Consider the following 26,866-nt stretch of genomic DNA (forward strand, 5'->3'; position numbering starts at 1 on the left):
GGAGGAGTGTTCCTCTTTCTCCACAACCTCGCCAGCATCTGCTGTCACCTGAATCTTTAATCTTGGCCATTCTGACTGGTGTGAGATGGAATCTCAGGGAACACCCTGCTTCTTACATTTTTGTGATGTAATTACATAGTTAAGGAGATTACACAAAAGGGAATGCTGCTCAATAATAAATAGACAGAGACTGAGGAAACAAAAGTTTGCCACAAAATACAGTAAAAAACGGAAAAACAGCTTCAGGTGTGAAGACATATGCTTAGCTAGCCTTGCTATTTGTTACAGCAAAACATTGATCCAGGACTTACTGCCATTATTAAATCATTAGTTGATTTGAGGACTCATGGAAATACACAGACACACACAGACACACACAGACATACACAGACACACACAGACACACACACACACACACACACACACACACAAATACCACATACTCACATGTTCATACAAACACCATCTTACAAACAGATATTGCAGACCCAATGAAACTACTTAAGCTGATGCCATGCAAATAATGAGAACTATTGTGATGGATTTATGGTTTGTGTGTGTGTGTGTGTGTGTGTGTGTGTGTGTATGTGTGTGTGTGTGTGTTTCTTGTGTTTTTTTCTTCTTTTTTAAAGTTCTGATTTGTTCGGTTCACATTTGCCTTTTGACTTTTCAAAGATAGAGAGAAAGAAAGAAAATGGAATAGGGTGGGTGAGGACGTGAAAGGATTTGAAAGAAGTTTGAGGATGGAAAACCATGAGGAGAATACACTTTAAGAAGAGTTTTTTTTTTTTTTAATGAAAAGTCATAAAAACAACACTGAAATTCCTTAATTCCACTTAAAAATGCAAGGGAAATTAAAAGTAAATAAAAACTATTATTTACTTAGTATACAGTACATTTTCTAATGTTTCTCCATTTTTAAAAATTTAACCAAGGATAACTTGAATAAATTTCTCCTTTGTGGCTGGCCCCACACTCATGTTTTTATATGGTCCGAAATAATTGAACTTAGTAGGTTAATTAATAAAACCTTTTCTTGTAAATAAAAGAAGAAAAGAAGATACTAAGTTTAGAGGGGAATGTTTTTGTGGGTATAATGGGCATTGGGTGAACGAGGGATGAGCGTGAGCACATTTGCACATATGTGTAAGTCCCCACCGAGGCCAGAAGGTGGCATTTGATGTGTGAGGCTAGGGTTAGAGGTAGTGATGAGCAATGGACAGGAGTGCTGGGAACTGAACTCCTAACTGCTCAGCTGTCTCTCCAGTGCCCAGTGGGGCTTTTGATACCTGCTCAAGAATAAACAGGAAGAGATGACCTCAGACCCACAATTTGAGGACCTCCCAGGATGAGCATTCTCACCACAGCTCCACAGAAACAAGCTAGATTTGCAAAGAAGGGTTTTATCTCCAGCAGTCCTGCATGTATGCATGCCTAACTCTCTCTTATCAATGCGACTATCTAACACTTTACACCTAAGAAGCTAGCCTGTCTGAAAATATCTTAAGGCTTGACAGTTACAGAAGTATTTGGAAGTTTCTATTGAGCTTGAGGCCAAGAGTTAAAAGTCACTCCCTCAGCAAAGTTTCAACTAAATGAACACCACTCCCACTCTTTCTTTTTCTTTATAGGGTAAGTGTCCATAATTTGCAAAGAATGATACCCCAGACTCATATAGTAAGCAACAGCAAAGAGAGATAATTCTGCAGAGAATATTCATGCAGGGGTCCAGCATACAACAGGTTGCAAGTTGGATATGTAGACTTTGCAGAGTCAATTTAATGCTTGTTATGGTTAGGAGTGGGTGACTTTTATCTTTCTTTCCCTTGCGTGGTTGGTTTTATCTCCAGGGGCATAGGTGCCTTTGTGATTGGTTAAGGGGAATAAGCTATACTGTAGGGGATGCACATACCTTTATCTCCAGTACTTGGGAGGCACAGGCATATTCAAAGCCTGCCTAGTCTACATAGTGAGTGCTGAGACAGCCAGGGCCACATAGAAAGACCATTGTCTCAAAACAAAAACAAAAATAAAAAACAAACAACAAACACAAACAAAACAAAACAACAAAAGTATATGAATTTGATGGGTTTCTTTGTGTCTGGCACTGAAAAATGCTACTAATAATCCAAAAAGTTATGATTATAATGGTCAGACTCTGTAATCCCACTGTTCTGAAATTACTCTGTTCATCACCATCTACCTTACTCAGGATAAACCGGTTTAAAGGTCAACTGATAATACTTTGCCTAGTAAACCAAATGCTCACGTCCTTGAACTTTTAACGTTTGAACCTGGTTTTTCCTATAAAAGGTGTACTCTGAGAGCAGTCTAGTATAGCAATTAGGCTTCCTTTTTCCTTCTTGCAGTCCAGTCCAGTCCAGGATTCAGTATTATGGTGTGCATTCAATAAACTATTCTTGCTTAACTGAGATGGTATATATATGGTTTGAGTGTCAATTTCCTATACCTCAACACTATCTCTGACTCATTCTGTCAAATCTTTCTCTTAATTCATCACTTTGTCTGTCCCTCAATTAGACATCACTTTCAACATGACTGTTTCCTTCTACAAACTAACCTTACTTTCATTGTTTGGGATTAATGGTGTGCACTAAGGGCATGTCTGTATTCCAGTCAGAGGGATTAAAGGTGTGTGATATGTGGGTGTAATATCGGAGCAGTCATGTTGTTGGATTTAAATTCCTTTACAGGATTTAAGGTCCACTCCACAGGAAATAATTCATGCCTGGTTCTATAAACCTGAGAAAAAAACATTGGCTGGTATTATCATAGGTCTTAGTGTGGGAGCTTAGTGCTGTTGTTTAGCTAAATTAACATAGGATCAAACTGCCTTTTACAGATCTATAAGTATACCTATATACAAATACTATTCTCAACTTTAATAAAAGACGTCTTTCTCTGTAGTTAGTAGCAGTGAATTCAGAGACACATGGCTTCTACAGGAGCTGAGAATTAGTGAGAACTGAATGTTCAACCCTAAATAGGACCTTAAAATATTCTCTGAGACTCAGAGATTATCATGAAACACAGGAGTAAAAAATGTACAAGCTCAGTGATGAGGAGGAATCTCTTGGCAATGAAACAACTATTGCAATAATAAACTTATAGAAACCCTAGTTGCCTTCACGAGGCTATCATCATGTCTGGAGGAAGGGTTCATGGAACCCTATTTCCATTCCCGAACTATTGACCCCTGTTAGATTATTTTCCGGGAGAGGAAGAATCATCACGTTCAATTTCAAATTCATTGGTGAGTATAGAATGCCCTAATGGATACTGATAAACCAATGTTCACACAGTGTTGGTAACCTTCCTGGCATCTACTAAGTTTCCAGGTCTGAAAGGCAGCAAATGGGGGTGTAGACAGGACCCAGTGACTGCGATGGGTGATTTTTGTGGTCAATACTACTGATGGAACAAAACTTAATTATCTGGGGCTGGCAAGAATGTACAGTGAGAAACTCAGAACTTGTTTAACTCTTAAGTGTACATACATATAGACAGACAAGTGGATATACATTTTGATGGATGAATGGGACACAGTCCCTCAAGAGATCACTTTTTTCCCTCTGTGCTTTGACCTTCTTTGACAAAAGTGCTTCCAAAAATTACATCATAGATAAGATGGGAGTTACAAAAGGCTGTCAATTGTAGTTCAAAGCAGTGTTTGATTCTACATGTTCATTATAAGTTCAAAGAAATAATTTCACATGGCCTTACTTTATCATAGTGCACACCAGTGGCATCAACCTTGGACCTGAATGTTTTTCCTTGAACACAAATTTGTCCCAGGACTACATCTCTTTTTAGTGTAATTAAGAAGGCTATTTGTACTTCTTATTATGCAACCTTTATTTACTATTATGAGGAATGGGACCATTCCATTCTTGATTCTAACTTTCGTATATCTTGCTAGAAAAACAACTAAAACCATCTCCTAAAACTTTCTTCCTCAAACTAGGAGCTCTGTAAAATCATTAATTCATTGAAACAGCATTAATTCTTGAAAGATCATCTTTATGTTGATCTGCAGGAAATCTGCTTGATAGGGTGGGCTAACGTCCAGGGATTATTATGTCAATTTAATGATGACAGGAAAGACGTATCAGCTACAATAAACAATCCTGAGATGAAGTCTCTCTTGGACCTTGCCTCTCAGAGCTCACCCATCTTAGTTCATGTTAAAAAGGAAAATCACCTGCTAGCCTCACCCTTTCCTAGATAGCTCCTGACAACACAGATGGTCCTCGTTAAACTCATTGGTCACAAAACAAACAAGAAGACATAAAGGTGGGAAAGGGGTTTATTATAAGGAGAGATCATTGAGGGTATGGGGAAGAAATAAGAGAGGTTGGCGTGAGAGTAATAGAATGTTTTATGTACTTAAATAAAATTGTCATTGAACAAGTTTTATTAATAAAATGTATACTTCACCCACAAATCACATTACAGCATCAGTTGATGGAATAAAACACTTGACGAAACCCAATCTCCATCCTGATAAAACTTCAGGACATTAGGACTGAAGGGCAACTTTGAAGAAGTCATGACTATAAGGAAATCCCAGAAACCTGAACAAAAAACTCCTGAAGCATGTAATCAATTATGGGATACAGCACTAATATGTAAAAGTCCCCTAAATTTTAACAAATGAATGAAAATTGGAATTTTAATTGAAAAACATAATAAACTGATACACCTAATAGGACATTTGATAATATTAACAAAATATAAACAGAAGCTATTTGCAAATCTAAAAAAAACTCTGATAAAAGGCATTAAGAATTAAATACATGAAGAGATTATTTCATGTTCATGGGTAGAAAGACTCAATATTGTTAAAAGATCAGTTCTTACAATCCCAAGAAAAATCCCCAGCAAGATCCCAGTAAGTATTTAACAAAGAGGCTAATTAACAGAAACTTCTCCATCTTTAATAGATTCTTTGATGAGGTAGATTACCATTGGTATCACATAAGAGCCATAATTATGAAAAATTGAAAATTATATGCTCAGCTTAACTGCACTATAACTCTGCTATTTTTTTTAGTGGCTGAAAATAATCATTTATTTATTTATGAATTCATTTGTATGGTTACAAAATCTCTTAATCCTGTCTTATGGGAGTAATTTTTTTTTCCTAAAAGATAATATATTATCTTTTTAGAAAAGTGGTATAAGATAGTTTTTTATTAGAAATTTTCCTTATTTACATTTCAAATGCTAGCCCAAAAGTTCCCTATACCCTCCCCCCACCCCTGGTCCCCTACCCACCCACTCCCATTTCTTGGCCCTGACATTCCCCTGTGCTGGGTCATATAAAGTTTGCAAGACCAAGGGGTCTCTCTTTCCAATGATGGCTGACTAGGCCATCTTCTGCTACATATGCAGCTAGAGACACGAGCTCAATCACAAAAGAAGTCACATTTTTCAAACACAAGAAAACCAAGAAGGAAGACCATCGTGTGGATACTTTATTCCTTCTTAGAATAAGGAACAAAATACCCATGAAAGGATATAGGTACAGAGACAAAATTTAGAGCTAAGATGAAAGGATGGACTGTCCAGAGACTACCCCATCCGGGAATCCATCCCATCATCAGCCACCAAACCCAGATACTATTGCACATGCCAGCAAGATTCTGCTGAAGGGACCCTGATATAGCTGTCTCTTGTGAGGCTATGCCAGTGCCTGGCAAACACAGAAGTGGATGCTCACAGTCAGCTATTGGATGGAACACAGGGTCCCCAATGGAGGAGCTAGAGAACATACCCAAGGAGCTGAAGGGGGCTGCAACCCTGTAGGTGGAACAACAATATGAACTCTGCTATTTTGTTACAACAGAAATTATGATTTGTTACTTAAATTAATTATTAATTATTAATTAATTAATTATGATGTTACTTAAAATTTCTAAGAACTTTCAGACCTTCAAATGATTACTCTAAATTAGTTCATAATATTTGAAGGTTTATGTAATTCAAAATTTAAATTGCATTTATATCAAACATGTTTTTCATGTTTCATATTCACTTCCTATTTTATACCTTAAAATAGTTCCTCCTTTGGGTTTTTGTCGTGAGTATGATCCCAAACAAGAAAAGCACAGATTAACAGACTGCATCACAAAACAGAATCCAGTGGGGCCTGGTGGATCATGTCTTTAACCATAATACTCTAGAGCGATAAACAGATGGGTCTTTGGGAATTCAAGGCCAGCTTGATTCATGTACTGAGTTCCAGGACAGCCAGAGCTGCAAAACAGAGAGACCTATCTCAGAAAATAAAGGAAAGGAAAGAAGGAAGGAAGGAAGGAAGGAAGGAAGGAAGGAAGGAAGGAAGGAAGGAAGGAAGGTGAAAGCAGGATACATATTTCTGCTGCCTCCAAGAAACACATCTCACCATTAAGAACAGATACCACCTTCATGTAAAATAATGGTAAAAGGTTTTCCAAGTACATAGAATCAAAACGCAAACAAACATAGATAAGTTAATATTTTAAGACATAAAGTTGAAGCTACAACTAATGAGCAGAGTTGGAGAAGAAGATTACATACTCATCAAAAAAAAAAAAAAAAAAAAAAAAACAACCGAATGTTACAATTCTAAATATTTGTGCACTGTTATTTTGAGACACTAAATATTTGGTTTTGCAAAAATGGCATATTATGTATATTTACAGAACTTACTAATAATTTAATATAGCTCTATGCTCATGATGACAGATTATTTACTTTAAAATTTTTTATTTAAAATGTTTTTTCATATAAAATATTCTGTAATTTTTAAATCCTTTTATTTATGAAATTCTCCCCTTTCCTTTCCTCCATGCAAGCCCTCTCATATGCCCTTGCCCATCCCATCTCTCCTTCAAATTTCAAATTCATGGCCTCTTTTTCATTATTTGTGTGTGTGTGTGTGTGTGTGTGTGTGTGTGTGTGTGTGTATACTTTTAACTGTATGTATGCTTTCAAGGCTGACCATTGGCCACTGTGCCACCAGTTGGCCTGCTTTCGCAGGGAAGACTACCTCTCCAGGTTCCAGCTTGCCTTAGTTGCCCATAGTCCTTTGTGTACAATTCCCAGATTAGGCTTTGTGTGCTTTGAGGAGAAAATGAAAACTTCAAGATGCAGATCTAGTTGGAGGAAGTTGCAGACCTAGTTAGGAGGCAAAAGATATATTGACTTCCCAGACCTTTCCTCCAGTTCTCTACAGTGGAGGTGACTTAATGTGAGCAGCTTTGCTCCTCTTTGAAATCCTTGTCATATATTTAAATTATCAATATCATAGCTATTGTTTCCAACTTTGACTCCTAACCACTCCCTGAACCACATAGCTAAACATATTATATAACATAGACTTAGACTTAAATACATATACATATTATTACAATGGAATAATAAGTTATTTTTCCATATAATAGGTTAAGCTTTACTATTTAATATATATTTAGTACATTAAATAAAGTTACCAAAATAACATCATTAATTTACTAAATAATTTTAATAGTCTAACATGCTTTCTTTAGAATCTTAAATTCTTTCCATTAATGCTTAGAGAAATATGGACAATTGGCTATGCTAAAGATCAGTACAAATTTTTCCTCAATAAATTAACTAAGAGGAAAAAAATTACTAAAGGTGAGCCATTTATATGTCATGTTAACCCCAATTAACAGTTATTTGATGCCTTTTCTGTTAACTGGCTGTTCCCCCTCACCTTCTCCAGTTTTTAAAGACAGGTTCTTACAATCCAGTCCAAAGTATAATGCTCTCTACCACAGGCTCTGCCCCACACTGTGATCACAGTGGCACTAAGGAAACTGTATATTCAAACAAAGAGATGCAGGCGGCTAATTTAGCTGTGGTTCAGAAATAATTACTGAAGCCATAGAAATAAGCTAAACTAGATATCTTCTTTAAAAGCACACAAAATAATCTTATGTTGGCCCCTAAATGCTTGACAGAAGCAGTAGGCCTCCTCATGTCTACAATCAGCTTTATTCTACAGCTACAGCCCGAGCCTGTGATTTTTCTCAGTTTCACTCAGCCCTCTGAATCTCACAAAATCCCATCCATAGCAAAATTCTTCTACAAGAAATATCTTTTATTTTCAAAACTGAACCATAGAGGATATGTAAAGCCCATAAACAATAGATGGTTGTTTTTTTTAAGCAAAGAAATAGTCCTAAACATGTTTTATTAATGTTCTGTAGTATAAGCAATAAATTGAGATATGATAATACCCCAAGAAACACAAAATATATGCATGTTATAACGGGTGATCATACAAGTAATTGTTAAATATAAACACATATGCTTTTGTAGATTTGTTGGAGAGATTCGTTAATTGCTTAATGAAAGATGCCTTTCAGATACTAATTCCTTCATTTAGTTCAACAGATTAAATTTTATATGAGAAGATATTAGCATGCACGCAATGAAGTGACAAGGACAACCGAAAGTCTGAAATGTTAATGGATAGAACACTGCGTTCCATTTATATAAAAACTAAAACTGCATAATTTTCATTTTTCTGCTTCCATTTTCTCTCTGCATAGGCAAAAATGTCCTTTTTAATAAGCACATAACTATGGCAATATCATGATTGTTTCTATGTTTTAGGAGTTGTATACAAAGTGTAAACTTTATGCTTTTTTTCCAGATAAACTGAGATTATGCATTCTCTAATTTGTAAATCTAGTCAGGACTTAACATTTGAAACTAAAACAAATTACTACTTTGTGATAGATTTAGGTCATTAATTTTATAGGAAGTCTGTAATGATAGTTTGCAGAAAGCTTTTCTATAAAAATAGCTTTGCCACCATAGAGTAAATATTGACATTTTTTGTGTGTGAAAGAAAATTGCCACTAATACCAACAGACCTGTGTCTTCATTCCCTCCAGTGTCTTTAAACTGCAGTTCAATCTGCTATAAGCTTTTTTCCTCTCTCAGTAGGGTGCAGAGAGCCCTCTAGCTTCCAAGCCCTTTTCCTACTGAGGTACATATTGGCCAGCATACAGCTGCTCAGAACAACTATTTGCATCTACAATGGGGTCATCCCACCACGTCCTTTTCAGATCAATATGATTGGTACAAACAATAGTTTGATTTTGATTGCTCTGTAGTACGCTTGGGTAGAGCTTCTGAATGCAAGTGAATTGCTTAGAAACAATGGGCTGGTTCATCATCCAGAGCATCCCTTTGCAAACAGCTGCCTCTGCCACACTCACCCTGACAACGTCCAGAAAAACAGATGGTTTCAGCATTCATGGCCAGTTCAGGGAAAGTCCCTGAGTCAACTACTGAACGCATGTCTTTTAATCTATGTGATAGCAAGAGGTACTTTGCGCTACTAAAATGTCAACATGTATTTAAATTTGGTAGTGAGAATAAAATGTATGTAATAAATATGTATGGTTGTCTTCTGTTAAATCTCTAGTGTAGATGCTCTTATGATATAGGCAGCATTCCTCCAACACAAAATCTGAACTGATAATATGGCTGAGGTCTCAGAGTGTTGATTTTCCAATTAATAGAAGAGCATTTTTCTCCTTATTTTCTATAGCCAAAAGAAAAATCATCCCAGGAGGTAGCATCAGAAAAAGAGGTCCAGTCAGTTCCTTACCCTCCTTTATAGAGGATGGTAAATATATTTTGCAATCATCTGCTTCTAATGGCTGTGAGCAGTCAAGTGTTGATGTTGAGTATATTTGTATTTGATAATTGACAGTGAACAGTAACAAGTTAAGTCTGGATTATCATTCTAGTTGAACTGCAATTTTACAGGCAGTGTGAAGAGCAGGAACTTCTTACCCGTGACCCAGGAGAAATGTTCACACCTCATAAGCACAGTCATAGAAACAGGAGAGTAAGCAAGTTATGTTTAGCTATTTTGTTAATATTACAAAAGTGTAAGAATTTAGAAATGGGCCCTGAAAGGAACCAATGTTATGTATTTCTGCAAATTCTCCTTGTGTTTACCACAACACTCTAGGGTCATAGAGAGTAAGTGAGCATGTCTACAAGCTCATGTTATGTCCTTTTTCTTGTCTTTAGCACCAATCTGCATTTATAAATCTACATTAAAATCTAATTTTCAAGTAAGTTTATGAAAATACTATTGTTACAGTTTTACCATAATTTACTATATTATAAATTAATGTAAACCATGCTAAGTTAAATTATTACAACTGTACATTATTTACTACAAATATATTTATATAACAAGTGTATATATATTATAGTATGTGCTATACTATCTATTATACATATATGCTGTTTGTGGTAATATAACATCATACTAACATGTTTGACCTGAAATATATGAACATAACTATCATATTAAATGAACTAGCTATTGCTTACAAAGGCACTTAAGGAGTTACTTACATATTCTTATTATATACTAGAAAAATATGAAAAAATATAGAACACAAGGGCATGTGAGGCTGCCTAAAGGGTTAGGCCGAAATCCCACTGGAGGATGAATGGTGGTCATGGCCTATCCCTTGCAGGTAGCCCTTAGACCTTAACACTTAGGATGCATACCTGCTCTTCGCATCTAAACTCTTGTGGGGACCTAGAGATGACTCTTATACTAACAAGACCCATTGCTGGTACAATTTTCATCTTTATCTCCTCATGTTCTTGTGCTACTAAAGTCAGGTGCTACTAAAGACCTGTGCTTACTGGACTTGAAATATATCCACTTCATTCATCTTTTCCACGGCCAAAGCTTCCAATGAGGAGCTTCAGTGTAGATGAACAGCAAAAGCAAGAGGTGGGGTGTATATCCAAGAGAGAATAGATCTTTATATAACTTTCACTTTGAGTGTGAAAACATGCCTTCCTCTATATTTACATCTTATCTACATTCTGTTCCTTCTGAGAATGGTCTATACTCCTAGTCTTCCTCCACCCCCAGGAGTTCCTTTCTACAAAACTTTCCAGTGAAATTGACATTCTGTTGAACACCACGAAATCTGACATGCTAAATCTGTAAAGAATTCTTAGTGCCTTAGATATTTGACTTTGCTGAAGAATTTGAGTCTTCTGACTGCCAACTCTGCCATAATTCTTATATCCAGGTACTGGGTCCTGGGGATCCAAGGATATGTTGAGGTACTCTCCTCAGGACACCTTCTAGGCCATGCTGTTTCATAGCCTTCCTTCCTAAACATACAGATTTATCTTCCCTTATCAACAAATAAAATACAAATAAATAAATAAATGTTATTTATTCCTTTTCTATCTACATGTATTTTATCTATCCACTCAATAAACCACTCACTGAGCATCTACTATATCTAAAGTTTTTTTCCCAATACACAAGGTTTAATTTAATTTGAACATAATAAAACTGTATTCTATAACAAAAAGATGTTTTAACAAAACTCCTTAAAGTGTAACAGGAGTAGCAGCTATCCATTTCTTAAAAGAGGATTACACAACACTTGTATTCAGATTACAAAAACATCTTGTATAAGAAGGTCATCTAATATAAGGAAAATAAACAAGCAACAGGCCTATTGATGAGGGGGATCTGATCATTTATATCAATTTGCACTAGGAAAAATATAGGATCTCAAATAACTGGACTTAATATTCTTTTTTATATTAGATATTTTCTTTATTTACATTTCAAATGCTATCCCGAAAGTTCCCTATACCCTCCCCCCACCCCTGCTCCCCTACCCACCCACTCCCAATTCTTGGCCCTGGCATTCCCCTGTACTGGGGCATATAAAGTTTGTAAGACCAAGGGGCCTCTCTTCCCAGTGATGGCCGATTAGGCCATCTTCTGCTACATATGCAGCTAGAGACACGAGCTCTGGGGGTACTGGTTAGTTCATATTGTTGTTCCACCTACAGGGTTGCAGACCCCTTCAGCTCCTTGAGTACTTTCTCTAGCTCCTCCATTGGGGTACCTGTGTTCCATCCAATAGCTGACTGTGAGCATCCACTTCTGTGTTTGCCAGGCACTGGCATAGCCTCATGAGAGGCTGCTATATCAGGGTCCCTTTAGCAAAATCTTGCTGGCATGTGCAATAGTGTCTGGGTTTGGTGACTGATGATGGAATGGATCCCCGGGTGGGGTAGTCTCTGGAAAGTCGATCATTTTGTCTTAGCTCCAAACTTTGTCTCTGTAATTCCTTTCATGGGTATTTTGTTCCCTATTTTAAGGAGGAATAAAGTATCCACACGATGGTCTTCCTTCTTCTTGGTTTTCTTGAGTTTTGCAAATTGTATCTTGGGTATTCTAAGTTTCTGGACAAATATCCACTTATCAGTTAGTGCATATCTAGTGATACTATATCTAAAGTTTATCTCTGCCTATCACTTCAACTAATATGACCTCCTAACTAACAGCATTTATTTTTCTAACAAATGCTATTGAAAACCTACTCCCTGTTAATCTTAGTTGATTATTGATTATTACAATGCAAACTCTGTTGAAGTCATAAAGAAAAATTTTTACATAGACAGTACTGAATTACATAGATTTGGAGGCATGGAGGAGACAGATCTAACTCAATTTAATTAGGCATTAGGTATACAAATGCGAACAAAAGACATTCTCCAACTTGAATTTTAAGTAGATCACTGGTTTTAATGCCAAAAGCACAAGGAGAAAATAAGAAAAAAATGTATTACAGTCATTCATGTAAATGATGTTAGCAAACTGGACTAAAGTCGGGACCACGGCAGTAGAAAGCACTGACAGTTTATAACTGTCACCCACCACAATTCTGTCTCCCAAACCAGTCCAGTGGTTTCCAACATTCCTGTCATACATATGTACATGTGTGTACGTACATATATAATCAACTTACATCAAAGTATTTTTCCTTAAAAGCCAAGAGAAAGCTGAAGGCAAGTATGAAATACAGCCTATAGAGATATAAAATAAGAAGCACTACAAAGTTCTTCTGACAGAAGGGAATTTTAAGCTTTATTCATCTGAGTCTTTGCAAAATGTCAAGTACAAAAGCACCTATTTAATGGTTCTTGAATGAACTTGATAAATAAAAAGTTTCTAAAGTTCTCTCCAGGCTTTTGAGCATACAGTCATTACAGATGCTCTAGGGAAAGGGAGAAGAGCCAGGTCACCCCTCAGTCAAGCATTCTATGCCTTTCGTTCCCCTCCACAGCTCCTTATTTAGTTGTGGGAAGGCACATAAGAGAAGAGACAGAAGCTTTAAATTAGAGTCTGGGGAGAGAGGTGATTTCAAGCCTATCCTATGTGATTTTAAGGACATCCTATCTTTATCTCACTGTTCAGGCAGTGACACCAAGATTCAAGAATGCTAGTACATTACAGAATTGACTGATTATAATAGATTGGTCTTTTCTCTCCAAGCTTTCCAATCTCAAAATGTTTTTTATAAAATTTAGAACACTTATATATTGCAAATAATCTCAATTTAAGGAGATGTTTGAAGTTATAGTACTAAGGTCTAAGCTCTGAAGCTAGGAAAGAAAGAGAGTTGTGAGAGGCTTGGCAGATGAAGAGTTTAATTGAAGCTGTGGGCAGAAAATAATCACAGCACTTTATTCACTTGCATATAGGCTACTAGGCAGCCACATCCCACCAGGCACCCGAGCACACATTGGTGCACTTGCAACATATAGATAGGCATAGAGACAGTCACAGGGCATTACAGAGGCCATACAGAGGCACACAGGCCAACAAGCAGACACATATGGGAGGGCTGACAAAAGCAAAGGCCATATTGATAAAAGCCCTCAAAAAGTGTCATTCTGCCAGAAATAGCTACATATTAGATTCTATCACCACTTGCCCCAGGTTCCCCAGATGCCCAGCGTCTGTCAGGCTTTGGCTGATTTATAGCAGAGATCCTTATCAGCGCCACACTGTCTAAACATAAACTGGCCAGTGTGGCCTTCTGTTCCCTTCGACAGTCTTGCTTCCTGAAGGAAAATTAGGTAAATAAGATCTCTGTTCCATCTGTTGGTTTAGTTTTGTTTGTTCTCCATCTTGTTCCAAGTACATGAGTAGCCTTAAGCAATGCTTAATAGACTAGAGAATGTGTGTTGACTGTTAGACAAATGGTTCTCTAACTTTTCAGAGCAATGGCAGGTGAGTGTCATCAAAGGAGATGAAGAATCCAGAGTCTCAGCAACGTAGTACTGATTAAACCCGACCTTCTCTCTTCCCCAAGGTAGTATACATTTCTTAGTGTCAAACCTAATTTCTGTTCTGCGTGCTCTTATGGCTTCTTGAGTACAAAGGTGATTTAAATCCTAGTGATAATCTTGAGATACCGTGATTGAGCTCTTGATTCTCACATGTCTGACACAACCTATTCTTTTACATGCCTTCAAGACCATTTTTATGCAGTGTGCCAGCATGGCTCCCTTATGCCAATGGCATTGTCTTCTTGTTCCCCTCTGGTTTTGCTTTTCTTGAATGGTCTCTTTGTAATCAGAATCCCTGGTGGGGATTACTTCACTGTATCTTGTTTCCTTAAAGGATATATTAGTTTGGGAGCTAGCAGGCTGAGCACTTGCTATTGAGCTCAGCTCCCCAGTACCCACATGTCATCCCACAACCATCTGTAATTACAGTTCTAGGGATCCAGTGCTGACTTCTGGCCTCCATGGGCACAGGCATACATGTAGGCAAAACATTCATACACATAAAACAAAAATAAACAAATCTTTAACATATATAAGTTGGTTTCAATTTTAATGGTGGTATATTTTTACTGTAGAAAAGTTATAAAACTAGAGATGAGGAGGAAAGTCACTATGAGATAATCATGTGGGTAAATCAGTGTGAGATTACCATGTGGGTACATCTCCTGTGAAACCACAGAGTACTGACATATGCATGTATGGAGTGTTACCCCTCACAAAGACATCATACAGTATTGTTAACTTATCTTTTCCTTAATTATGTAACATAAACATTTATTCATACCATCAAATGTTTTCAGTGGGTGAATATAATTTTACTTTAAGGACATATCATAATTTGTTGAAAACTCCTTGTTACTAGTTATTTTAGATAATTTATATTTTACTATAAAATAAATACTATAATAGATATCATATATGTATACAGAGATAAAAATAACTATATTTTAATAAATCTTTAAGCACATCTCTGATTATTTTCTAACGATGAGTTATTAACTCAGACACTGCTAAGTCAAATAGTATATATTTTTAAATTGGTTTTGTTTCATACAGTTTTTCCCTGATCGTGACGATCTGAAACAGCCTTACATTGCCCAGACTGTTTAAACTCGTGACCCGTTAGCTTCGGTCTCAAGGGTTCCAGGACGACTGGCGTTTGTTGCCCACACGCCACACTGTTATGACTTTTGATGAATGTAGGAAACTTGGTCTTCAGAAAAACCGAAGCTGTGTACCTGGGGCAGTATATGAACAATATCCATCGCCATTTAAATTCCGTTCTAACTGGTTTATGCGTGGCAAACACCAAGCCATTCTACCTAGTTTCTCTGGGATTGGGATTTCCTTTGAGGCTCACCTGCACCAGTGTTGGGACCTGGCATGTGTGTGAACCTCCCTGATCTTTTTACTATTGATATGAATATGAAAAACAAAGCAACAGAGATGCTTATAATCATTTCAGGTTTACCTTCTCCTCGCCTCGTGTGGCATCCCATACGACACCATTGCCACCCATATTGTTATTTATTATTTTGTGTATACACTTGTTTGGGGGAAAACTCTGCTACCCAGCAATGAATTATTATGAACAGCCAATTCACCTATAGAATTAGAAGGCAATATCATTCATTGCCAGCAGATGCCACTACCTGATTCACGATGTATACCAGAGCGGAGAAAGGGAAGCTTACGTCTAAGTTTTCAGATACTTTAAGAAAAAACAGTGTTCTAGTTGGATCATTAACAGAACACACCTAAAATTATGTAACAATTGCAGAGAGGAAGTTTTCTCACTGTGGCTGTATACTTTGGAATGTGCTTTCATAATTAAATGCCTTGTCCAATTTCTGTTAAAGGAAAGTGTGTGTGTGTGTGTGTGTGTGTGTGTGTGTGTGTAAATCAAATTAAATCCTAAAACTTCCCCCAAGAGGTTTATATTAATTATGAGCTGCTCTCCAATGCATCTCGGCCACCCACTGAGTTCTAATGATTTTAAGATTTGCTTATAATGAGGGAAGACATATGGGATATGGCGTGGGTGGAAGAGATATAGAATGAGACTCAAGAAGTGGATATTTTTCTAATGTTCTCTGTGGGCATTTACATGCTACAGGATTTGAAACTGTAAAACATTATGCCCTTTTTTTTCTATGTATGTGTAAGTACATGCATATGTCTAAAACACTGAGCCTTTGAGAAAATAAGCAGTGTAAAAGCTACGTGTACTGTCACAAGTCTGCAACCCCAGCACTGGGGAACTGGAGACAGGAGAAGCCCAGGGTCTTGTTGACAAGTCAGATCCTTTCATTTCAGAGACAGTGAGAGAAGATGTTGTCTCAAAAAAAGCAATCTTGAGACCAACTGAGGAAGATGCATAGCACCGATTTCTGGCCTACACACATACATAGGCTCAGGACATTGACACTCATCTAACCTTTGTCACACTTACATCACATCCTATATGGTATTAAGTGGAAGAGCTGAGTGATGTGATGTTATCAGATTCCAGGAGTCAAGTTTTCTAAAAGAAGAAAAAACAAAACAAAACAAAACAAACAAACAAACAGCAGAGAGAGCCAAAGAATGAGCACTGGTAAGTCGTCTTTTTCTGCAGAAGATTCTAGATAAAGGAGGTGTTAGGAAGGACCATGAGAGGGACATGGAAGAGAATAGTGTAGTTTTTTATGAGAATGAGGAATGGAACTCACTAGCTTTCTACAGTTTCAGCAGAAACTCTAGTGAACAGTCAGCAGTACAGGGAAGCCCTCCAGGAATCAGACAGCTAGCTCACAGCCTACCTAGGATTTGGACTCAGACATGTTTCTCTTGTAACAGGTCAGCTGCCAGGTGTCTGCTTACGTTGTATGCATGCCTGTCTATATGTACATATTTGCCATGTTTTAACACACGTGATAACTTTTTGCTCCATTTGAACAGAAATGACAACTTTTTTTTTTTTTTCTGGGATACAAAAGAACTGGCCAATTCTGATGGATTCCATAGCTAGTGAAAGAACAATCTATTTCTTTCCTTTACCAGTAAGAGTACATCATGTTTCCTTAGCTCCCCCTTACCCTCATTTTCCTTTAAGCCCCAAAATTGTCTGATAGCTTTTCCTTTTAAACAGGGGCCAGCAAACATTTGCTAACATTTTTTTTGTGTGTGTGAGCCAAAAAACGAAAGTTATCATAGTGTGTTGATATTTGCATATAATGGAAGGAATGGCACCTTCACATATCTGTCATCCGTGACATTAAAAGTATTAAACTTTAGTAAAATTTTATTTTCTGATGCAGGCTTAACTAACACGCCTGAAATTAATGAGATTAAAAGAATGAAATTCTTTCAGTGGATTATTTACAGTTCACTGCCTTCAGTCACCAGATTACATTTACATATGAGAACAAAAACATCCCTGACTACACAGTGAACAAATGAGGCACAGAAGATGGGTTTGCTGATCCACAGGTTACAGTTTGTTGACTCTGAAGCTAGGACAAGAAGAGGGTCAGGGAAGCTGTGAAGTTGAAGAGGAAGTGATGAGTCACAGACAGATAGGACAGACTTTAATCATCAGGGGCAAAGGCTAATAGGCAGGCAGTCTCCTGCACGTACTCAGGAACATGCTAGCACAAGCAGCCTGCATGTAGCAGGGTACAAGCACACACAGAGACAGCTACAGTGGCCTACAGACTGACAGACAAAGGAAAAGACTTGTGACTTAAGGCCACACAAAATCCACACTAGGTGGCCAACCATTGTACATAATGAATAATATGACTATTTAGGGTTTCCTGTATATTCAATATCAGTCATGATGAGTTGATTCATGGTCTCATTGATATCTTGTGTCAGTAATATTTTAGTTGACTGCTCTTGGATCTCCATATCAGTATCATGCCCTCTAAACGTACCCTGACTGTTATGGCCCTCTGCTCTCTACACTGACTCCAGCTCTACACAGCTATGCCATTTTGCCGCTCTGTCTATACTTGATACCTGGCAATTTCAAAGCAGGCAACTAGGAAAAGACTGTCTGGATTCCATGATATCTCACTAGTGAATTATACTTCCCTAAATATCCAAATTTCCTAATTTCCTTTTATAAAAAACCTAAGTGGAAAGCCCTCTTTCTTAGTTAAGTGTAGGTAAATTCAGCTTTATGTCCAAGTAGAATTTAGAGTGTGTAACATGCCGTGTTCCTTAAAAATAAAGCAGAATCCAGAACTGTAATTATACTGGGTCTGCACAAGAATAGGCCCACCAACAGCTAAGCACAGATGGAGGAAGGGCTCAGGGATCCCTAAAGAGTATAGTCATTTTCTATTGTGTTTGCATTGGTGCCCCCACCAGATTCTAACTGATAATCAGAATCCAATTGTCATATTGATAGCCCTGGTCAAACTACATGGGTGGCAAGACAAACACCAAACTAATGAACTTTGGAAAGGGACTGATTGGGAAGGAAAAGTTATTAGAGAGGGAGAGAAAGAAGAGAGGGTGGGGACAGGAAATAAGCAGAACATGTTATACACCTGTATTAAATTGTCAAGCTCTAATTCAATAAAATGAAATAAAGCTGAATTTTTTTACATTCATATGGAGTTCATTGTAAAATAGATGTTTGATATTTAGTGTAGAGTTTATGCATGAAATATGGTCAGATCTGTTTGTTATATTCTCAATATTGTATAACCCATTTACTTCTGATTATATTTTCCCTAAAACTTTGTGTCTATCCTCCTTTTCCTTAGAATTGTCTGAGTACTTCATCCCGATGATATATGGATTATTATAATATGAGTAAAATAAACATAGTGTCCACATGCAGGAAAGTACAGTGAGGAAAATCCTTGTTAAATTGTCACTAGTGAGACATAGCTTTAGATTTCACAATTAGGAAGAAATATCAACATATAAGTACAGTGAAGGAAAAATACTCTGACTTAAGGTCCATTCATCCAAATGTAATATCAACATTCAGCAACTGCTTAGGATCAGGACTGGTATTGGAAGCAGAATAAATCTATGAAGGAGAGGAGAAAACTGTGCAGGATGGATGCTTGAGATCCTGTCCTCCACCATCAGGTGGTGAACCAGGCTCAGGTGGGAGCCTACTAAGTACTAAAGGAACAGAAACAGTGGGAAGCGCGCCCTCCCACTGGCATCTCTCATAAGCTGCCCAATGCCCGAGTGGGCTCCACATAATAGGATTCAGCTGGGAAGGGTCTGCGAAAGACCACAAAGCTCACAGCCATATTTCATAAATATAAATGCCACGATGCAGAGATCGCGACGCTCCTTTTCTTGGTGCCTTTGAAGATGTTTAGTTTTATGTTTCTGGACACAAGAAAAATGGGGCTTCCCAGCCCTTGCCGAGGTACAGGACAGTTTCTAAGAACTTTCAGTCTTGCTGACGTTGTGTTTGAAAAGTCATGGGTTCAGAAATGCAGCTCTGATTCAGAAATCCACGGGGATTTCCAGCAGCTTTTGTGGAGACCCGCCAGGGCTCCAGCTCACTCACTCGCAGGATGTTGACAAGTCTGAGACCCAGAAGTGAGCAGGCTGAGTACTGAGGCAATGGCCCAACAAGAGCCAAGCCATTCTGTCTATACCAGTCAAACAGCCTGGGAAATATAGACCATGGGTTTGTAAATACGTTGGAGCCAGGGAATCCCAGCTCAGCTGCTCACTGGGAGTGGCCTTAAGGACCAGAGACTGGCTCCCTAGACAAGTTCTCTGTGAGGGCGGCAGAAGAAAACCAACTTTCCAGAATAGGTCAAGAGTGGGCCCTGGTACATAGTGTGACATATAGTTGATACTCAAGAAAATGGGGCTATTAATGTTCAGTGTGCTTCTGCTCCCACAGATTCAAAGCATACAAACCCAGTCTTTTAATGAAACTGGGGGATAGGGAGGCGGAGATTCTTCAGTAAGTAAAATACTTCTACAAGCTTGAGGGCCTGAGTTCCAATCTCCCCTGCCAGGGGAAACGGCCACAAGTGGCAGGGTGAACCTGTAATCCCAGCACTAGGAGAAGATGGCAGCATTCCTAGGCTTGTAGGTCAAGCAGTCTAGCCAGTCAGAGAGCTCCAGGTCACCTGAGAAACCCTGCCTCAGAAACGAAGACCTGATGTCCACCGCTGGCTCCACGTATGCCTGTGTGCCTGCTCACATTCTGTAACGCATACACACACAAAACGAAAGAGAAGAGCAGTGAGAGGCTGGTAATTGTTTTGATATGTCTTTGTTTTCTTTCCTTTTTTTCCCCTTCTTTATAGAGATGAGGAGATCTGGGAGGATTGGGGAAGGGGAAAGAAGATCATCAAAATATACTGTATGAAACATTTAAGTCAATAAATACAAAGCGGCAAAACCATAAACAGGTACCCTCATTCACAAGCACACAGTAAGTAAAATACCCATCTTTTATAAAGAAGGTACTCTTGTGTCCATCTCATAATTGAGTGTAGAGAGCACAGGACTAAGTGCAAGCAAGGATACAGAAAGACAAACATACAACGGCAATGGTGCAGAAAGACAAACAGACAATGGAAATGGTGTCTGACATTTCTTTTTTTTTTTTTTCCTTTTTTTTCATTAGATGTTTTCTTTATTTACATTTCAAATGTTATCCCCTTTCCTAGTTTCCCCTCCTAAGACCCCCCCTATTCCCTCACCCCTCCCCCTGCTCACCAACCCATCCACTCCCACTTCCTGGCCCTGTAAGTCCCCTAAACTAAGGCATAGAACCTTCACAGGACCAAGGGCCTCTCCTCCCATTGATGACCAACTAGGCCATCCTCTGCTACATATGCAGCTAGAGATATGAGTCCCAACATGTGGTTTTTTTGGTTGATGGTTTAGTCCCTGGGAGCTCTGGAGATACTGTTTAGTTCATATTCTTGTTCTTCCTATGGGACTGCAAACCCCTTCCGCTCCTTGGGTACTTTCTCTAGCTCCTACATTGGGGACCCTGTGTTTTATCCAATGGATGGCTGTGAGCATCCACTACTGCATTTGTCAGGCACTGGCATAACCTCTCAGGAGACAGCTATATCAGGCTCCTGTCAGCAAGCTCTTCTTGGCATCCACAATAGTGTCTGGCTTTGTTAGTTATTTATGAGATGGTTCTACAGGTGGAGCAGTCTCTGGATGGTCATTCCTTCAATCTCTGCTCCACACTTTGTTTCTGTAACTCCTGCCATGGGTATTTAAAAAGGTAACCAACAGGTTGGAAAAAGATCTTTACAAATCCTAAATCCGATAGAGTGCTAATATCCAATATGGACAAAGAACTCAAGAAGTTAGACTCTAGAAAATCAAATGACCCTATTACAAAATGGGGTACAGAGTTAAACAAAGAATTCTCAACTGAGGAATACCAAATGGCTGAGAAGCATCTTTAAAAAAAAAATGTTTAATGTCTTTAGTCATCAGGGAAATGCAAATCAAAACAACCCTGAGATTCCACCTCACACCCTTCAGAATGGCTAAGATCAAACACTCTGGTGACAGCAGATGCTGGTAAGGATATGGAGGAAGAGGAACACTCCTCCATTCCTGGTAGGATTGCAAGCCTGTACAACCACTCTGGAAGTCAGTCTGGCGGTTCCTCAGAAAATTGGACATAGTACTACCTGAGTACCCAGCTGTACCACTCCTTGCTATATACCCAGAAGATATTCCAACTTGTAATATGGACACATGCGCCACAATGTTCATAGCAGCCTTATTTATAATAGCCAGAAGCTGGAAAGAACCCAGATGTCCCTCAACAGAAGAATGGATACAGAAAATGTAGTACATTTACACAATGGAGTACTATTCAGCTATTAAAAACAATGAATTTATGAAATTCTTAGACAAAGATGGATCTGGAAGATATCACCCTGAGTGAGGTAACCCAATCACAAAAGAACACACATGATATGCACTCACTGATAAGTGGATATTAGCCCAGAAGCTTGGAATAACCAAAATACAATTTGCAAAACTCATGAAACTCAAGAAGAAGGAAGACCAAAGTGTGGACACTTTGGTTCTTCTTAGAAGGGGAAACAAAATACCCATGGAAGCAGTTATAGAGACAGGATGTATGACATTTCAATAACTGTACACAGAGACAGTGAGATGCAGATCGCTAGCACTGGGAGGTGTAGAAATGAGAGATTATCGCCAAAGAGTATACACTTTCAGTTAGAAAATAAGCAATTTCTACAAGTCTAACATTATTAGCAGTATTTAATAATAGGGAATTATATATACTTGAAACTTGCTGTGTAAAATCTAAATATTATTACATTAAGAACTCATCATGAAGGCAATGGGCATGTTAATAAGCATGGTTGTCAAAAAAATGCAACATCACGACTCCGCCAGGGGTCGGTGAGGTTTCCCAAGATGGCTGGGTGTAAACTTGCTCTAAAAACCATTGACTGGGTATCTTTCGTGGAGATCATGCCCCCAAACCAGAAGGCAATTGGAAATGTCCTGAAGACCTGGAATGAGACCTTCCACACCAGGTTGGCTAGTCTGTCTGAGAAACCACCTGCGATTGACTGGGCTTACTACAAGGCCAATGTGGCCAAGCCTGGCTTGGTGGACGATTCTGAAAAGAAGTATAATGCCCTGAAGATTCCTATGCCTGAGGATAAACACACAGCCCTGGTGGACCAGGAGGAGAAGGAGGATGTGAACTGTGCTGAGTTTGTGTCTGGATCTCAGCTCAGGATCCAGGAGTATGAGAAGCAGCTGGAGAAAATGAGGAATATAATTCCCCTTGACCAGATGACCATTGATGACTTGAATGAGATCGTCCCAGAAACCAAGCTGGACAAGAAGAAGTACCCGTACTGGCCCCACCAGCCCATCGAGAACCTATGAAGCAGCCTGGCTGACATGAAATAAAACATTTAAATAGTACTGGCAAAAAAAAAAAAAGCAACATCACTGTGTGACATTAAATATATAGTTTTAATTACTTATTTGTTCTTCATATATATATATATATTAAGACATATATGTGTATGTCTATCTGTGTGTGTATCGCATGCATATCCTATTCCCATGGACCAGAAGAATGCATAAAATAACAGAACTGGAGCTACAGATGGCTATGAGCTGCCATAAGGATGCTAGGAACTAAACCCAGGTCCTCTGCTAGAATAGAAAGTGCTATTAATCATTGACCCATCTTTCCAAGTCTAAAATAAATTTATATTTTAAGAAAAAAATGTAAAATATAAGATTAACCATAAACAGAGTCCTGGATAAAAAGAGCTGCCACGTGCGTGTTCACAACCAACCCTGGGTTCTCTTTCAGAGCACTAAGCACTTGTAACCACCCAATGATCTCGCCAGCTCCCACATAGACAGCTTTTATTCATCAATCATAAATGAAAGTGGAGGGCTATCTTAAAATGAATACTTATTTTCTCAAAGTATTGAAAATATAAATTTGCAACTCATGCTAGAAAAAATTTGATGTTCTCAAACTATGAAAAGTCTAATAATTTACCTGAATGGAGGACCCATTCTCTGGAAAAACATGCCATGCTCTGCTGACCCCTAAAGCCTTACTTAGTGACATCTGTTATGCACCAGAATGCACACAGACCAGAATATTTTTAGTATATGGTCTATTTCTAGTTACACAAGTCTTGTTTCCTAAATAACATTTTGGATTAACATTTTGGTTTGTTCCTCCAAATTTCAGCATTCCATATGGTTGAAGATGCAAGTTCCATCTTCTCACCAAGACCTTGTGTGAACTATATCCAGTGCTGTCTCCAAACTGCTCGCTCATGATGCTGAGGACTGCAGGGTCTATGAGAAAGCAAGAAATAAGGAAGGCAGGCCTGTCCCAAAGATGAGATTCTGAGTTGTTTTTCAAGTTCTCAAATGTGAAAAATGCCTTTAGCTTGCTAAAACTGTTATAAATGATAGCATAGAACATACACACTCGGTTTATGCAAAGTCTTCCAGGATGGCAGCTACCATAGTTGGATCCCACCACTAGGGTTTGTTTGTTTGTTGTTCTTTTAATGCACCCGTATCATAATTGCAACTTTATCTAAGATAACCACTTACTAAGGTCCTAAGTATAAATGGGAGTTGGTCTATATACAAATTATGTTTATGTGACAAAAGAATAAGCCTATCTGATACTGAGAGCTCATACTGAATTTCTTTTGACTTAACTTCTCTCCAGTTATAGGTTTAGGTTATCAGTTATAGGTTATCAATTTTATTTATGATGAGCAAACTCTTGCCACCCCTCCCCCAAATTCTAGAATTTCTGTAACAGTAATAACTTACATGCGAGGAGATTAAAAGAGTAAATTATTGCTGCTTAAATCAAATTAGTTTAAGACAATAAAGTGCAAATGGGTAAGAAAATAAATTACTTCAGCAAGTTTCCCGTGCACTTTACTGGTTAATTCATGAAGTGAGCCAATGTTTTCTAAAGCCCAATGCTGCAGGTTAGAAGCAGATATTAGAACAGTTCATATTAGCATTTTTGAAGAAAGCACTTCTCATGGTATTATACATGGACATTCAGTTTCATCCAGTTACGTTCAGATAACTCTTGCACAGCAATCTTATGAACAAAAACAACCCAAAGGTTCTGTAATATTCATGTTCCCCAGACACCTTCTTTGTTCTGTTTTATTATTCTTCGTTATAATTAGTGATGAATAATAGTTGTTCTTTACACATGCCTTTAGTGTTAGACAGATAAATCCAACAGTTAAACAAAGGAGGTCATATAATAAGGTATTATTTATTTTGGAAGAACAATTCTTTAGTAATTTGCTTTTCTGATGTATTACTTTTTTCTTTTCTTTTTCTTTTTTTTAATTTTTCTTTCTTTCTGTTTTTGTTGTTGTTGGGGGGGTTGAGGGTCCTTTTGTTTGTTTTGGGTTTTTTATTTTTGTTTTTTGTTTCTTGAGACAGGGTTTTCTTGTGTAACAACTCTGGATGACCTGGAACTCATTTTGTAGACCAGGCAATCCTTGAATTGACAGTGATCTGCCTGTCTCTGTCTCCCATGTGTTGGGACTAAAGGAATGTACCACCACTGCCATGGTTCTAATGCATTCCTAAAATTTTGCTTATGAAAATTGTTTTTTGCACATTTCTCTTCCTTAGATATAATCTTCACCTTCCTATTCCCACACCTCTGCCTGCTTCCACTTTCATTCCCTATCTCCAGCCAAGTATGCACTGCTGGAACATTCTCTGCTCCCAGAAGGCTCACCCTGCAAATGCTGGGTCAGGTATCATGGCCTCCCTCAAGCTTTCCCAGAAAGTTCAGCCAGCAGTACAGCTGACATGCCCCAGTCTTATCTTTCATTGTTGCCTGGAATTTTTATTCAATATTTTTGATTAATTATAAACATAATCTCCCTCTTTCTACCTCCCCCTCTCCTTTCCTCCCTCCTTCTCTCTCTCCCTCCCCCTCTCTCCCTCCTCCTTCCCTTCCTTCTTTCCTTCCTCTCTCTCCCTCCCCCTCTCCCTCCTCGTTCCTTCCTTCTTTCCTTCCTCTCTCTCCCTTCCCCTCTCCTTCCTCCTTCCTTCCTTCTTTCCTTCCTCTCTCTCCCTCCCCCTCTCCCTCCTCCTTCCTTCTTTCCTTCCTCTCTCTCCCTCCCCCCCTCTCCCTCCTCCTTCCCTTCCTTCTTTCCTTCATCTCTCTCCCTCCATCCCTGTCTTCTCCCTCCCTCCCTTACTCTCTCTCCTTTTCAACTAAGAAAGCCACACAGGGAAGCAGTTTATTACCACTCTATGTTTCCACCTGTTACCATGCAGACAACATTTTGTAATAAGGGCCAACACCTAAACCATAGGTAGAGCAACGTGTGCCATCAACTATTTTTTAAAACTATACAAGTCTGAAAAATAATTGGGCAGAAAAACTATTCTTGAAGTTACAGAGTTTGGAAATTGTTGTGGGTCTTAGTACAAGACCCCGCCCCACCCCCCAGTACCTTCACTAGAGATCCAACGAGTGATGAACTGACTTTTCATATTAGGGCTAGGAAGTGGATTTTAACACATGGGACAAAGTTCTGTGCACTAGAGTCTACTGCCATTCTATGAATGCCCATTAAGAGGGTCATACTTTACACACTTATTATCGTAGGAAAATTAGTTTGCAATAAAATGTTCATCTACCGTAAACCATAAAACTATTGAACCATAGTACCACCAATAATAAACATTAAGCAAACAACACAAGTAAAAGGCCTGCAGCCTTCCAAGGTGGCAGCTATACCTCAGTGTGTTTATGATGACCTGTGTACCAGGGTAAAATCTGCAGAGCCTGTAATACCCTGCAGGAGTACTGCCTGCCTATATGTATACCCTGCAGGAGTACTGCCTGCGTATATGTATACCCTGCAGGAGTACTGCCTGCGTATATGTATACCCTGCAGGAGTACTGCCTGTCTATATGTATACCCTGCAGGAGTACTGCCTGACTATATGTATACTCTGCAGGAGTACTGCCTGCCTATATGTATACCCTGCAGGAGTACTGCCTGCTTATATGTATACCCTGCAGGAGTACTGCCTGTCTATATGTATACCCTGCAGGAGTACTGCCTGACTATATGTATACCCTGCAGGAGTACTGCCTGTCTATATGTATACCCTGCAGGAGTACTGCCTG

At 38.5% G+C, this 26,866-nt stretch overlaps 1 protein-coding gene and 1 pseudogene across 3 annotated transcripts in view; one reads left to right on the forward strand and one right to left on the reverse strand.

Annotated features, from left to right (window-relative positions):
• Nucleotides 1-26,866, reverse strand: part of LOC110320479 (25-hydroxycholesterol 7-alpha-hydroxylase) — a 167,088-nt gene that overhangs the window by 120,543 nt on the left and 19,679 nt on the right. The window lies entirely within an intron of this gene.
• LOC110320480 lies at nt 22,582-23,083 on the forward strand (annotated as a pseudogene).

Source organism: Mus pahari, chromosome 4 (genome assembly GCF_900095145.1).
Source record: "Mus pahari chromosome 4, PAHARI_EIJ_v1.1, whole genome shotgun sequence".
Taxonomy (NCBI): Eukaryota; Metazoa; Chordata; class Mammalia; order Rodentia; family Muridae; genus Mus; species Mus pahari.